Here is a 15966-nt window from a genome sequence, read left to right on the forward strand (position 1 = left end):
CTCTGGTTCCACAGGAGGCCACGCCCCCGACCTGGCCCAGGCCACGCCCCCGGCCCCAGGCCACATCCCCGCAGGCTCTCCTTCGATTTCCTCCCGCAGGCCACACCCACGCGCCAGCTTTCCACACACTCCCTTCTCCCGCCTCTGTGCCACCAGCCGGGCTACTCCCATCGCCCTTTCAGCCGTTCCCAACCCCCACGCGATCCACCACCAGGGTATCCCCCCGCCAGCAGGTCCCCAGCCGGACTCCCTTCCATCCACCCCTGCGACGCCCCCGTCCCAGCACCCCTGGCCCGGCCCTGCTAAACCCGGCTCCCCGCGCCGCATCGGCCCGCCAGCAACAGCCCCCGCTGCCCCCTCGCCTCTGCCCGGGAGGAGGTCACTCCAGGCCAAGGCGCCCTGGCTGCGCTTTTCTGAGCAAAGGAAATAGGAGGTGAGGATTTACAAAGTTGCCCGTTTCTCCAGGACTACAGCGGGTCTTAGGTGGTGGGCTTTTGCATGGACCGGCTCAGGAAACACGGTTCCGTGTGGCTCAGGGCCTGATCATTAATTCACAGGAAAGCCGGGGGGGGTGGGGGTGGGACGGGACACCTCAAACCCTCTGGGCTAGGATCTGGGCCCCAAACTTCCCATGGATGTTTCCTGATATGCACTGATGGAATTCATAAAAGAAACACGATCTTTTAAAAACCTCCGGTTTTGGAGTTCCGTCTTGGCTCAGGGGTTAACGAACCCTACTAGCATCCATGAGGACGCAGGTTCGATCCCTGGCCTCCCTCAGTGGATTAAGGATCTGGCGTTGCCGTGTGCTGTGGTGTAGGTTGTAGATGTGGTTCCGATCCTGCGTTCCTGTGGCTGTGGTGTAGACCAGCAGCTGCAGCTCCGATTTGACCCCTTGCCTGGGAACCTTTGTATGCCCCAGATGCGGCCCTAAAAAGCAAGCAAACAAACAAACACTGCCGTCTTTAGGTGATTCACTTGGGTGATTATGTGTGCCCTTGCTATTATTATAAACATGTGTTACCTTTATAATCAAAGAACAATAACCACTATTTTTAGCCTAAAGAACCTATGAAGATATGAAATCATTCAAAGTTCAAGATAATTCTGTGCATGTTTTTTAAACAGTGAAAAATCTATTCTGTGTGATACGTGGTGGATCCATGTCATCCTGCGTTTGTGAAAACCCACAGACCATCCAGCAGAGTGAACCTCAATGTAAACTCGTTTATCATGATGTATCAACATGGGCTCATCAATCACAGCAAATGTGCCGCAATGACTGAAGACGTGGCTCAGAGGAGGAACTGGGGAGGGGGAGGACCAGCAGGAGGAACGGAGGGGGCCCTGGGAACCCTCCTTTTGCCCTAAAAGTCTCTTATATGAAGCACATGCACCAGACCATCACTGGCCATTGTTTCTGGGTGGTGGACATACAGACAAGCTTTTATTTTGTTGCTTATTGAAATGCCCCAAATGTTCCATCATGTGTATTTTTTTCTTTTCTTTTTAAGGCTCCACCTGTGGCATATGGAAGTTCCCGGGTTAGGGGTCAAACCAGAGCTGCAGCTGCCCGTCTACACCACAGCCACAGCCACAGAGGACCGTAGCCCCAGTGCGACCGACACCGAAGCTTGCAGCAACTACTGATGCTTAACACACCGACCAAAGCCAGGGATGGAGCCCCGAGTCCTCAGGAATGCTATGTCAGGTTCTTAACCCGCTGAGCCACAACGGGAACTCCATGAACATATATTTTTAAAACAGAAAAATATGCCATAAATAAACAATGGAAAATTTTAGATATATATCTAGAGAGATCTTTAGAGAGAAAGGCTGCTATCAAACATTCCAATTTACTTCTACTTTCTATATAACTTTAACAAAACCAGCAGGAAGCGTTCATAAATGTTAAAAATGCAAGCGTTTTCAGTGTGGTTTTTAATGAAGACTATTGCCGTTCCTGTTGTAGCGCAGCGGAAAGGAATCTGACTAGGAACCATGAGGTTACAGGTTCGATCCTTGGCCTTGCTCAGTGGGTTAAGGATCCGGCACGGCTGTGAGCTGGGGGGTAGGTCGCAGACGCGGCTCAGATCTGGCATTGCTGTGGTTGTGGTGTAGACCAGCGGCTGCAGCTCCGATTCGCCCCCTAGCCTGGGAACTTACATGTGCCGCAGTGTGGCCCTAAAAAAAGCAAAAATGAATAGACTATCGAGGGCTACACTGAGTGCTTTTAAATGAGCTCTTTAGAATTAGCACAAATTTGATGAGAAAATTTTGAGTATTCTTTTTAAAAAAAAATCCGTGTCTCAAAAGATCATTTCTGCCTCTTGGAAACTGTTATTAATATTTACATGAACACTGGCCTTCAGATAAAGGGATTTCCTAGACTTGTAAAAACTCAGCCTAGAGGTCCCTGCTTCTGGGATACCTGTTTACCTTTCTGAGTTTCTTTCTTTTTTTTTTTTTTTTGGCAAGAAATAGATTTATTAAGATAGGACGCTTGTGAGAGATGCAAGGGGCAGGTGGGGAGGCTCTGCCTTTCCGAGTTTCACCTTCCTCTTTGGTGAAGTGGGAGACTCCCCTCTCTGGATTGCTCTGAAATCAATCAAACTTTAGCCCACGCAAGACTCCTGGTAACTTAGTAGATACAAGTGCTTAGTAATAATTAGTTCCTCTCCTTTAAAAAAAAAAATACATTTTTGGGGAGTTCCCTTGTGGTGCAGTGGGTCAAGGAACTAGTGTTGTCACTGCCGTGGCCTGAGTGTTTGCTGTGGCACGTTTGATCCCTGTGAGTGCAATGCAAACAAACTCATTTTTTGTTTTGTTTTAGTGAGACTCTTGAGATCCTGAGACAAAAGCTACTTCTGGTTTTACACTGCTGACTTATTGGAGCAAGCAGGCTGGTTCAAGGAAAAAAAAACATTGGAGTTCCTGTTGTGGCCCAGTGGTAACAAACCTGACTAGTATCATGAGGACGTGGGTTCGATCCCTGGCCTCACTCATTGGGTTAAAGATTCAGCGTTGCCCTGAACTGTGGTGTAGGTGGTAGTTCCCACACATCTTGGGTGTGGCCCTAAGAAGACAAGAAAGAAAGAAAGAGAGAGAGAGAGAGAGGGAGGGAGGGAGGGAGGGAGAGAGAAAGAGAAGGAAAGAAAGGAATAGAAAAGAAAAGAAAAGAACATTGCCCTTACGTGGAGAGGCTGGGCCCTCACCCCCCAGCGCCAGCACTGGGCATCCAGGGAACAAATCCCCAAACTTCCCCGGGTCCCCTTCTCCAGTCTGTTAAGTGACTGATGCGCAGAGCCATCTCTAAGCTGCCTCCAGATTCCGTCACTCCATGGGCAATGCCACTGTGGCTTCTGCATAAAAAGCCCTAAATCTCCTACACTGACGGCTCTCTGCCCGCAGGACCAGCCATCACTCAGCCCCGCCAACAAAGCTGACATCTGCGTTCTCCCCTCCCCACCAGTGGGACCCTCCAAAGGTTTCTTTGAACTTTCTCCCTCTGGAGTCATCTGCTGGTACCCAATTCTGACCGGGACCTTAAATGCTAATTGTTAGAAAGCCAATCCAAAGCTTTCACCAAAGAGTCCTGTGCCAGCGCTGGCGCTGATAGAAACTGAGTCTCACCAAGTCGAAGATGCACTGTTTTTTTTTTTTGGACCTGCCTCCAGTCTGAGGAAGTTCCCAGGCCAAGAACTGAACCCCCCACCTCCCCACCCACATCCACGCGTTGAAGCCCTAACAGCCAATGGGGTGGTTTTAGGAAGTGAGGGCGGGTAAGTTTCGATGAGGTCGTTAGGGTGGGGCCCTGTGACCGGATGAGCGCCTCATAAGGGGACACGAGGACCAGAACCCCCTCTCTCCACCAATGCGAGGACACAGCAAGAAGGCGGTCGTCCTGGAGCCAGGAAGTGGGTCCTCGCCATGCGCAGCATCTGTGGACCTTGATCTTGGACCCCAGAACTCCGAGAAATAAATTCCCGCGGTTTAAGTCCCGCGGTCTGTGGTACTTTGTCACAGCAGCCTGAGCTGACTAATACACAAAGAAAACTCCTTTCTCCTCGTTGCAAGTTTTTCTCTTTGAGGAGCTTCCGCAAAGAAACCCTTCTGACCGCCGACCCTGCATCTACGTCAAAGAAGGAATTACTGACTGGTGGGAAGAATCCACTGGAATCCACTAGGGAGACCTAGTCTATTACTAGTTTAAGGGTAATTTCTCAGAAGCACAGGGATTCACTCTTTTCTTTCTTTCCCTCTTTCCTTCTTTTCTTTCTTCCTTCCTTTCTACCTCTCTCTCTCTCCCTCTCTCTTTAGGGCCACACACATGGCATATGGAGGTTTCCAGGCTAGGGGTCTAATCGGAGCTGCACCTGCCAGCCAACACCACAGCCATAGCTGCGCCAGATCCGAGCCGCATCTGCAACCTACACCACAGCTCCCAGCAACGCCAGCTCCTTAATCCACGGAACGAGGCCAGGGATCGAACCTACAACCTCACAGTTCCTAGGCAGATTCATTTCCACTGCGCCATGAGGGGAACTCCTAGGAGTCACTCTTTTCTAATCTCTCCACTCAGATGTCTGCAGGGAGTCAGTGACTGTCACCCGGGGGCTGGGGGAGTGACTGAGAGTCTACACCTGGCTGGGGGAGGGGGGGGAGGGGGATGGGCTGACCTCCGCGTGGACGGTAAGACCCAAGGGAACCCGGGTCTTCCACTCCTGCCTGGGGCTTCAGGGAGAACGAGGCAAGCTCCCGGCTTCCTCCTTATCTGTGAAACACTGGGCTGAAGAGTAAGTGTGAGAGTGTCCCAGCTCAGTGCCTGGCCCATGGTCAGATCTTAGTAAACAGTGGCGATGAGAATGGATAAGAAGGATTTGCTGTCTTCTCTACAGTTTGGTAGGGCAGATATCTCTCTACCTTGTTTCCTAGGATGAAAGAATCATGTTTGGTGTTTGTCACATTATTTTGGCACATGCGTATCTATGAGTACGGCGTTTTCCTTGCTGTTTTTCCAGGAACAGGCATGGGGGTTGACACACTACGGAGCCATGCCAGGAGCCGCTGTGGCATCTGTGTGCAGTGCCCTCCCCAGAGCTCAGCAGAGCGATGTTGTCACACCTGGCTCTGCAGGGAATCTGATGGGCAGGGCCGCCCTCAGAAAGACGGAGAAGGGGTGGAAACAGTGTCCCCAGCTCACACCTGCCACCCAGAATTTGCACAAAGCTCCTCAGATAAGGAGGGGAGTCTCTGTCTCCACGAGGGCCTGGTTCTAGAGCGGTTCTGACAGCTCTTAGGACCCTGTGAATCAGGGGTTGGGACTGCACGTGGACTAGACAGACCGGAGACTTTTCCAGCGTGGTTCTCCAGACACAGTCTTTTCTCTTTGCCTGATCAAGTCCCTCCTGAAATCCACTGTCTTTATTTCATCATCATGACTGAGACCCTCCCCCACCAATCTTTGTTCTTCCCCTCTGACCCCTGCCTGTGCACAGAATGTCCCTACCCCTCGGCCCCAGGTCACCTGCACGCTGGGGCAGGCAGATGGACAGAGCGCACCTTCCCCTTTCACCAGCTGGGTGGCCCTGGGCAAGCTCTCCTGAACCTGAGCTTCGTCACCTGTAACACAGAAGGAACAGCCCTGCCCTGCGGTGGATGCAATGAGAGACGCTCTGCAGGGTCCAGCACTGCCCGACCTGCAGAGCGTGGAATGCAAACGGCCGCTCAGGGCACGTCCGCAGGCAAACCCACGCCCGCCTGGTGGCTCCAGCCACAGCCACGCTCACCTCCAGCCCACTTCTTCCCCGAAGCCGCCCTGGCTTCCCTGGGTGGAGTTCATGACCTCATGTCGGGTGACACCTAGACACCTGCTGGTGCAGCACTGACCAAAGAGGTCATGAGCCCACGAAGGGCAGAAAATCTCTACCTTTTAAATGAAAAGCCTTTATTTTTGAGAGCAGTTTTTGGTTTACAGGAAAACGGATCAGAAAGTATAGAGCGTACAGAAAACTATACTCAATATCTTATAAGAGGAGTTCCCATTGCGGCTCAGTGGTAACAAACCCAACTAGTATCCATGAGGTTTCGGGTTCGATCCCTGGACTGGCTCAGTGGGTTAAGGATTCGGTGTTGCCATGAGCTATGGTGCAGGTCGCAGACACGGCTTGGATCTGTCATTGCTGTGGCTGTGGTGCAGGCTGGCAGCTGTGGCTCGGCTTCGACCCCTAGCCTGGGAACTTCCACATGCTGCGGGTACGGCCCTAAAATGCAAAAAGCAAAAGAAAAAAAAAATCCAGTTCCTAAAATCAGGGATCTTACCATCCAGGCATGTTGCCAGCTCTCCTGGCTGATTTTTATAAGGTCTATGAAAACAATCATACCTTTCAACTCCAAAATTCTAAGCAAACGCCTAATGACCACTACAACCCACAACGATAATTGCAGATGAATCGTGGGGCCATTTTGAATTTCAGCGCTGACCAACCTCGTCCCTTTGAAAACCCAAGTTAATCCTTCTTTTCCCCCACCAACCTCAAAAGTGCCGGAGAACAGACGGGAGAAAACAGAATGATACGCTCTCTACTTACAGGCAGTTCTTATATAATGAAAAACAATTTAGGGAGACAGCTATGTTTTACGTCTTCACATAGTGTTACAACCCGGATCAGAGTATTAACTAAGGGGGAGTTCCAATCGTGGCGCAGCAGAAACGAATTCGACTAGGAACCATGAGGTTTCGGGTTCGATCCCTGGCCTTGCTCCGTGGGTTAAGGATCCAGCGTTGCCGTGAGCTGTGGTGTAGGTCACAGACTCTGCTCGGATCTGGCGTTGCTGTGGCTGTGGTGTAGACGGGTAGCTACAGCTCTGATTGGACGCCTAGCCTGGGAACCTCCATGTGCTGTGGATGCGGCCCTAAAATACAAGAGTAAGAAAGAAAAATATTAATTAAGGAATATTTACTTAAAACTCTAGAAGGGAGGACGAATAAATAAATAGATAGCTAGAAAAATGGACCATAATAACAGAATCATATTCTTGGAGGTTTAAAAAACAGTGGTGACGGTAAACTTTGACCAAGTTAGTAAGAGCAGCCTGGAGACAGAAACCCCAGGGTTCTGGCACCTTCTTGGATTTCCTGAACCGCTTGAGATGCACAAACGGCTCCCTGGACATTTTTTCAGACTCAACATGGTGACGTTTGCCAGTAATCACAGTGGCCACCGCACTGTGACAGCGCCAGCCTCCGAGCCCCAGGACGCCGCCGGCCTCCCTTTCAGCGTCTCATTCCTTCTTCAGAACCAGAGCTCAGGTTTGGGATCAGACAGACAGAGCGCAGCCAGGAAGACACAAGACACCGTGAGTGCCGAGTGGGTCCCTCGAGGAGGCTGTGGGCGGTGCGCCAGAGATGGGGGCAGCTGGAGCGCTTCTGCGACTTTATTCTATCCTGACCCAACCCCTGCCCGGCTGCAGGTGCCAGGAGGCCCTGGCCGGCCCTTGCCAAGCCCGTGTTCAGCAGAGGCCAAAGGAGGGTCATTCCAGCAGGCAGACCTGACCGGCGCTGTCCAGGGGTGTGGTGCAGCCAGGCGCTGAGGTGGCAGCAGGTCCTACCATGCGCTCCCCTGGGTCCCACAGCGCCCACTGTGCCTTCTGGCCACAGCCTTCTCTCCAGCCTGGTTCCTGCTCTGACGGGTCTCAGCCGCCTTCCTAAGCTGCATCCCAGAACCAAGCCACATCTCTCCTTCCCTGCACTGCCCCCATCTCGGGCCACAGGCCGCATCAGTTCATGAGCATCCATGGAGTTAGAGCAGCATCTGTAAACGCTTAGCCTGAAGGCAGTCAGGCTAGCAAAGCAGAATGTCTGTTAATGTCTATTTAATACCTAACATGTGCCGGCTTCAGTTCTAAGTGTCTGATGTGGTTTTGCACTTTCGGCACTCACAACAAGCCCATGAGGAAGCCAAGGCCTCTCCAGGGAGGGGGCCCCTGACCTGGGACGACCCACAGTGGCGGGGTGAACTCTGACAGCTGAGCTCCAGACTCCACCTCCTGCAACACGGCACCCCCTCCCCACGCCCCCTGCAAAGAGCAGTGCCTTCTAGGAAGTTAAAACAAAACCACAGACTCAAACACCAAGGATGAAACCCCTGTCAAAGGAAAGTCGATGTTCCATACATACCAGAAACACAAAAGTTTGGTGATAAGGAGACATGAGGGAGGGAGTTCCCACTGTGGCACAGTGGGTTAAGGGCCGGGCACGGCCACAGCTGTAGCCTGGGTTGCAGTTGTGGCTCGAACTCGATGGCTGGCCTAGGAATGTCCATATGCTGTGGGTGTGGCCAAAAAAATAAACAACCCTGAGTAGGGAGGTCCTTGCAGGTGGGTGGGGAGACACTCGTTAGGAATGGTGAGCTAAGCAATTCACGGACACGTGAAACTGTGTACGACAACGATGGAAAACTCTGGGGTTGTATGTTCACGTCTGCACAACATGGACCATTCATTACACAACCCTGGCAGAGACAGAACTTCCAGGCATGTCCGTGGACATTTTCATTCTCTCCAAATGAAACCGGTGGTGAATGATTCACTCTTCTTGTTGCCATCGTGACTGTCCGGGCGTGATCACTACGCGCCAGGGACTGAGGGCAAAGTTGATTATTATCTTCATTTCACAAGTGGAGAAACAGAGGAATCAGTGGCCCCAGCTCTTCAGCTAGGATTCAAAGCCAGGTCTGCCGTGCTTTTGAAGCCCCAGGGCACCCAGCGGGGCACCTGCAGCCCCCTCTGCGGAGGGACCCCATCACAGCCACCGCTCAGACACTGCGGTGCTGCCAGGAAGCACCCAGACCCGGGGGGTCCCCGCCTGGTTGCCATTTCCAGGACTGTGTGACCCGGGGCCAGCCACTGCTTTTTTTTTTTTTTTTAATTTTTTTTTATTTGAGGTAATGGTTTATAATATCCTATGTCTCATGTACAGCATTGTAGTCCTACTTCTGCAGACCCCTCAGAGAGCTGATGACCAAAAATAAGGTTTCCATCCATCAGCACAGCTGATCCTCTGTCCCCACCGAACCACTGCCACCCCTGCCCCCGCCCCCGCCCCGCACCACGGCCCCCCACCTCGAACCACTGCGCCCCCCCCCCCGGTAACCACTGCTTGTTCTCTGTATCTACATGTTTGTTTGGTTTGATTTGTTCATTTACTCTGTTTGGGGGGTTTTGTTTGCTTTTTTAGGGCCGCACCCCTGCAGAATATGGAGGTTCCCAGGCTAGGGGTCGAATCAGAGCTGCAGCTGCCGGTCCATACCACAGTCACCGCAACACAGGATCTGAGCCACATCTGCGACCTACACCACCGCTCACGGCAACGCCAGATCCTGAACCCACGGAGCAAGGCCAGGGATCGAACCTGCGTCCTTATGGATACTCGTCACCCGCTGAGCCAGAACGGGAACGCCCATGTTTGTTTGTGTTTTGGATTCAGACGTGAGTGAAATCACATGGCATGTGTCTTTCTGACTCATTTCACAGCTTCACTGAGCATGACGTCACGCCCCCAACGTCCTTGCGTTGCCAGGCTCCACGTTTTATGGCTGTGGAACATTCCCCTGGGCAGACACCATGTCCTCTGCGGCGTCACAGGCCCCCCTCTGTGGAGGAGAGTCTTTCCTTCCAGCAGAAACTCGGATGGGAGCCACCACTAAGAAACAGGAGGCAGAGTTCCTCCCGGGCTCAGCGGTTAACAAAACTGATTGGCATCCATGAGGACACAGGTTCGATCCCTGGCCTCACTCAGTAGGTTAAGGATCCAGCATTGCCGTGGGCTGTGTTGTAGGTCGAAGATGCAGCTCGGGTCCCGCGTTGCTGTGCCTGTGGTGTAGGCTGGTGGCTCTGGCTCCGATTAGACCCCAGCCTGGGAACCTCCATGTGCCACAGGAGCAGCCCTGGAAAGAAAAAAAGAGGGGGGCGGGGGACAGGTTCCGTTTTGCAAGATGAAGCATCTTGGAGACGGATGGTGGTGACGGCTGCACAACCACGAGAAGGGACTGACTGCCGGGACCTGTGCCCTGCGAAGGGTTAAGATGGTGAATGTCACGTTCTGACTATTTTACCACAATTACCAAAAAATAAGGCGTGGGGAGATTCATGGGAGGGGTTGACGGGTTGACAGCGACCAGGACAAAGGGCACAGACAGAGAGCGCTGGTCGCAGGGGCACGGGGAGGAGGGAGGCCCGGCAGGCGCCCTCCAGCTCCAGCCTAACAGGCAGGATGCCCCAGGACCAGCAAATGTCTCCTTCACCCTCCGTCCCGCCGTCTGGCAGTCGCGGGGAGCTCCACCTGCTTCCAGAAACTCCTCCTTCAGCAGACACAGGGTACCTCGCCGTGGGGATCAGTTCCTTCTCATCGCAGCGCCCTTGACTTTCACCTAAACGGCCGCACGTGCTCCAGCCCCGACGCAACAGCCGGGGCCCCTTAATCAGGCTAGGGATTTTCTCGGGTGTTCCTGAAACCGCTTTTACTGCGTGTGGAAAGGCTGTCCCCTCTCAGCGGTAGAGACGCCCCCCTGCCCACCAGGTGCCACCTGTTCCAGGCTGTGTTACAGGTGGTGGAAAATGACACGCTCACATAAACTCACCCAGAGGCCTATTGCGACAAGAATCTACGGCCACAGGCACGACTCACTCACTCGTTCGGACCCTTTATTTCCATGGGGAAGCAGGTGTTCTGGGAAGAAGATCCTCGAAGTCTCAAGACATTTTTTTTCAAGGAGGAGCTTTGCAAACATGTTCAAAAGTCAGAGGAGGCAGAAACAAACACCGGCCCATCTGCGGGATGGGATATTCCACCGTTTTACCACCATACAAGCTGGGGCCTCGGAGAGTGTGGCTAAGGCCTGTACAGTGTGTTCTGGGAAGGCTGCTTCCAGGATATCTTGTTTCTCAAGGCCCCTTGGAGAGGCCGAGCTGGCGGGTAAACAGCCACACGAGGACCTGGCACCCGATGGATGGGCCGGCCCCAGGTAAACAGCTGGGCTAAAGAAAAGGAACCTAACCAGATACGCCCAAGGTGGCGGGTGGCGCCCTGGAACTGCACACCGTCGCTCTCCAAGCCATGCATTCGGGACCAAACACAACCGGGTTCGCCTCACAGGACACCTGGATTTGCTGTCCTTACCCATCTGAGCCACCCTCGGTGATATAAAAAAGGCCACAAGGTTTATATGTTGGCCTCCTTCTTACCACGTAGCAAACATCCATGCAATACCTCCTGGACACAAGGCACGGGGGCCACCAGGACCACAAGGACCACGGGGACGCAGACCCGCCCTGATGCGATATGCACATTCCGGCCCTCGTTCATCACGTGATATGAGACGTTCCACAACTAAGGGCCATGCAAAGTATTTCGGGACATGGGAGGGAGAAAGGTGGGCTCCATTGGAGAAATCACGTAAGGCTTTGAGGAGTAGGTAGGAGTTTGCAGGCAGGGAAAGGAGTGTGAACTCGTGAAAGCTCATGACAGGTTCACAAGCCAGGGTGAGCAGAATGTACGGGGAGGCAGGAAGTGACAGGAGGTTCAGAAGGACTGCCGTGGCCCCGTGTTAAAAGTGACCTTTAGGGAGTTTCCAGGTGACCTAGTGAGTAAGGATCCTGTATTATCATCGCTGTGGCTCAGGTCACAGCTGTGTCACAGGATTGATCCCTGGCCTGGGGAACCTCCACATGCCTCAGGAGAAGCCAAAAGAAAAAAAAGAAGAAAAAAAGTGACCTTGCCATGAACTGTGGTGTAGGTCGCAGATGCGGCTCGGATCCCGCGTTGCTGTGTCTGAGGTGTAGGCTGGCAGCTGCAGCTCCGATGGGACCCCTAGCATGGGAACCTCCATAGATCGCAGGTGGGGCTGCCCCCCCCCAAAAAATAATAAAATAAAATATTAATTCTCACCACTCCTCTTCAAGATCAGAGGAAAGAGGGACACTTGAGTGGTGACAAATGTTTAACACGTGCTGGAGAACCGTGAGAGACGGGAAGTACTTATCGGTAAAGAAGCTAGAAAACTGACCCGGATTTGGGGCCCGTGCCCCCTCTCCCATCATATCGTCCGTCTTGGCTTTTTCACTTCAGTGAGCGGCAGAGATGTGCACACAATCCCTAACTTGAGTTTAGTCTTAAAAGCTGAGTAAAGTACAGAGAGCTGCTCCAGAAGGACCGACGCACAGAAACGCACATAAAAACCCAACTTTTGACGTGAGCCACAGGGGAAGTCCCAAAACCCAAGGACATCTGACCTCGGCAGAGGGAGGGTGGGTCTTGATCCAAGGGGCTCTGCCTCGACCTCTGAGCCTGCTTGTTAGGGTTCCGGAACCTTTTACCCCAGGTCCCACCGACCTTCTTGCTCATAAAGGGCTTTGAAGATGAAAACCCTGCCGCTGAATCACTCGTTTCACTTCCAGCATCAATGAGCCTTTTACAGTTTGAAAACATCCGCTCTTCCTGGAGGGAGAACAAAGTGTGGATTGACTGTCTGAGCATCTCAGCACCCTCGGGGACCTTGACCCTCGGGGACCTTGATCCAACAAGGCGTTGGAGGACAGCAATGGTTTGAATATAAACTACCTCTAACCTAAACGACCAGGCTTGTGTTTACCAAACACAAGATCGAAGGACCATTTACCCCCCACCCCACCCCACATACCTGTGAAAACTGAAGCAAATGGATTTCACTTATGATGGCATTTGCGGCCACAGGTATGAGAACTGGAAAGGGGCTTCACAGCGGTCCACACCTGCAGGTGACACGGTTTGGAACGAGTGTAGATATGGCAACCAAGCAAGTTGTTTAGGTCGCATACATGGCTCAGCAGAGCCAGAACCGGGAAGGCCCAGAGCAGCTGACTCCATGTAGCTTTTCTATCTTTCCAGAGCGCCAGAGTTTATTTTTATCGTTCCGGCGGTTAGCAACCAGTATTCTGAAATCCTAACAACTCATTTATATGTTTTCAAAATCCCAAAGTAAAATTTTAGAAGACAAGGCTTCCGGCAGTACCTTTTTGTTGTTGTCTTATTTTTATTGTTTTATTTTTATGTCGTCCTTTTAAGGCCACACCTGTGGCATATGGAGGTTTCCGGGCTAAGGGTCAAATCAGAGCTGCACCTGCCTACCTGCCCCACAGCCGCAGCAATGCCAGATCTGAGCCACATCTGTGACCTATGCTGCAGCTCACCGCAATGCCGGATCCTTAACCCCCTGAGCGAAGCCAGGAATCGAACCCACATTCTCATGGATACTCGTCAGGTTTGTTAAGGCTGATCCACAATGGGAACTCCAGGAATCAAACACTCAATTTAGGTGATTATTTTAACCCTGGACAAATATGATTTTATAGGACCCCCAGCCACGAAACTTCCATGAAAAATACAGATCTGTTGGAAACTGAGGTGGTGTCTCCTACAACCACTGCAAATTCAAGGGTCGGGGGACAGAAGGGCAAGCGACTTTCTGACGTTAACAGTGATGAGATCACTCTGGCCGCCGGAACAAGGCGCTAAAAGCGGAGCCGCTGAAACAACAGAAAGGTATTTTCTCACACTTTGGGAGGCTGGAAGTCCAAGATCAAGGTCACAGGTCGGTTCCCTCAGGGGCCCCTCTCCTTGGCGTGCGGATGCCATGTTTTCCCCGAGTGGCCAAGTCAGTCCCCTTCTTGGCCAAGTCAGTCCCCAGGGTGTGTGCCTCCCTGTGTCCAAATTCCCGTTTCCATAACGACGCCATCATGTTGCCCTGGGGCCACCCGCATGAGCTCATCTTTACTAAGGACATCTGCAACGACCCTATTTCCAAACGAGGTCACAGCCTGAGGTTCTGGGGGTGGGACTTCAACATAGGAAGGTGCGTGGGGGCGCAGTGGGGGATGGGACCCAATTCCACCCATCACAGCGAATGAAGCAGTCCTGAGGCATTAACACCGCTAGACGGAGGCTCCACGTTTACAGGCTCAGGAGGCAATGCTGGCCTCCCCAGGGGCTAGGACAGTGGGTCCCAGCTAGGAAATACCGGATTTCCCTCCAGTTCCCCGAGGAACAAGCCGGGGTGGAGGAAATGCCGCTGGGTTCAGAAGGACCCAGTCTCTTCCTTGCACCAGCCAGCAGCCAGCAGGATGGTGCAACTTACATTGCACACAGAGTGGTCCCTTGTACCACGCAGGAGGTTGCCTTTGCTCTGTGTCCTCTGGAAACCTTACAAGGACCCAGGAAATAACGGAGAGGCCTGTCTTCTGGATGAGAACGTTGAGGCTCATGCAAGTCACATGAGACGTACAGACGCCAGGACTCTGACCGAGACAGGACTCACCGTTCCCAGGGTCTGACCACTGCACACCCGTCCCCAGCTGGATGCCAAAGGCCCCTGCAGGTGGCGAAGGTGGCTTCCGGCTCAAAATGCAAAATCCCATCTAACTTCTCAGCCCGCTGGGGGCAAGCTGGACAGGCTCTCCTGTGCCTCTTGCCCCATCTGTTTGGCAGCACGAGGCTGGAAGTTGGGACTCACTCACCGTCTCCTGCTGAGCAGAACCTCCCCAGAATGTTCCTGAGCCCTCCAAGTTCCCGGGCAGCAGCGAGGGTGCTGACTTTCCTGAGAAAGGTCTCCAGCTTTTCATCAGCTTCTCGCAGAGGCCAGCGGTCCTCTGAGAACCACTGGTCTATGAGGGTCTCTACCGATGTTGCCCCCTAAAAACACTCTGGTCTCCTGTCTCCTGAAGGGGTTTCCCGGGAGCACCCCTCTGCTGACCTGGCCTGGCCCAAACTGCCACAGAGACGCGTGGTTTCAGTTCGGCCCGTGGGCAGCAGGGGTTCCCCACCAGCCTGTGCGCTGAACCACACCCAGAACTCAGCCTGGCCCATCCAGCCCCTGAGCGGCACCAGACCCAGGCTTCCCAGGGCGGAACCACCCCCTGGGCGGGCGGCAGGACCCTTGGACCTTAGGGGGCTTGGAAAGGCTGCATCAGGGCGGTCCGCCCACTACTCATGCCTTGGATGAAGGCGACACACCCTCACGTCGGGGCGGGAAATTCATCAGGCCGCACCCGGAGCCAGTCACACAGCCCTGAAGTTCTCACCGCTTATGAAGGCGCGTGCAGACAGCTGCCCCCCCAGGCTGTGGGCAGCCCTGCCCCAGACCAGGGCGACCCTCAGAAGCCCGAGGCAAACACCATGGATGGGCAATCCATGGGCCCAGCACCAGGGATCATAGCCACACTAGACGTAGGCTGGCTGCTGTCTCTGACCTGACAACCTGTCCTGCTGCCTCCTCCCTCCAGACAGACCTCTGCTTCCCCTGGCCCTTCCCGTGGCTCAGCTCGTGCCTGGAGTTGGCCCCATGCCCCAGTGCTGTGGGTGGGGCCCACCTGCCCGCGCAGCCATCCGCCCACCTCTGGAACCCAGGTCACTTTTGAGCCTACCTGCCATCTGTTGCCAGTCCCTGGCTGTTACTGCATTGCACCTGCATGACCTGCTCTTCTCCCCTGGGCTTCAGGGACCTGTAGGGCCTGCCACGTCTTACTCAGCCCACCTCCCACCTGCCCGATTTCCTGGGAGCCCTGTCAGGCCGCCCCTGCTCCGCCAGGTAAGTCCTCCATCTAGTCCTGCTTTTGTCATTGCCTGTTTTTTGTTTTTTTGCTTTCTAGGGCCACACCCACAGCACAATTCAGTCCCAGGCTAGGGGTTGAACTGGAGCTACAGCCGTGTCTGCGACCTACACCACAGCTCGTGGCAACACCAGATCCTTAACCCACTGAGGGAGGCCAGGGATCGAACCTGAAAGCTCATGGTTACTAGTCAGATTCGTTTCCACTGAGCCACAACAGGAACTCCCACCTCTGCTTTCAAGCAGAACAAAATGATTAGTGCCTGGCTTGCAATGCAGACCTTGTCATGGTGGAGGAAATAAAAATAAACCAGTTCTGACTCTG

The 15966-nt window shown here is 53.4% G+C and overlaps 1 protein-coding gene and 1 long non-coding RNA gene across 6 annotated transcripts in view; one reads left to right on the top strand and one right to left on the bottom strand.

Moving 5' to 3' along the window:
* The window catches only part of SPATA13 (spermatogenesis associated 13), a 244267-nt gene that overhangs the window by 110919 nt on the left and 117382 nt on the right, over positions 1–15966 (bottom strand). The window lies entirely within an intron of this gene.
* LOC146398471 (uncharacterized) lies at positions 103–4064 on the top strand. Of its 2 annotated transcripts, none has more exons than XR_014819013.1 (2): positions 103–433; positions 2834–4064. It is a non-coding gene; the product is annotated as an uncharacterized LOC146398471 (long non-coding RNA). The 2 variants fall into 2 exon arrangements; XR_014819012.1 differs by lacking the exon at positions 2834–4064 and adding an exon at positions 1129–1918.

The sequence above is a fragment of the Sus scrofa genome, chromosome 11 (assembly GCF_054392235.1).
Source record: "Sus scrofa isolate SSC_HxYL_T2T_F1_AM1 chromosome 11, Sscrofa_HxYL_maternal_Yorkshire_Landrace_v2.0, whole genome shotgun sequence".
NCBI lineage: Eukaryota > Metazoa > Chordata > Mammalia > Artiodactyla > Suidae > Sus > Sus scrofa.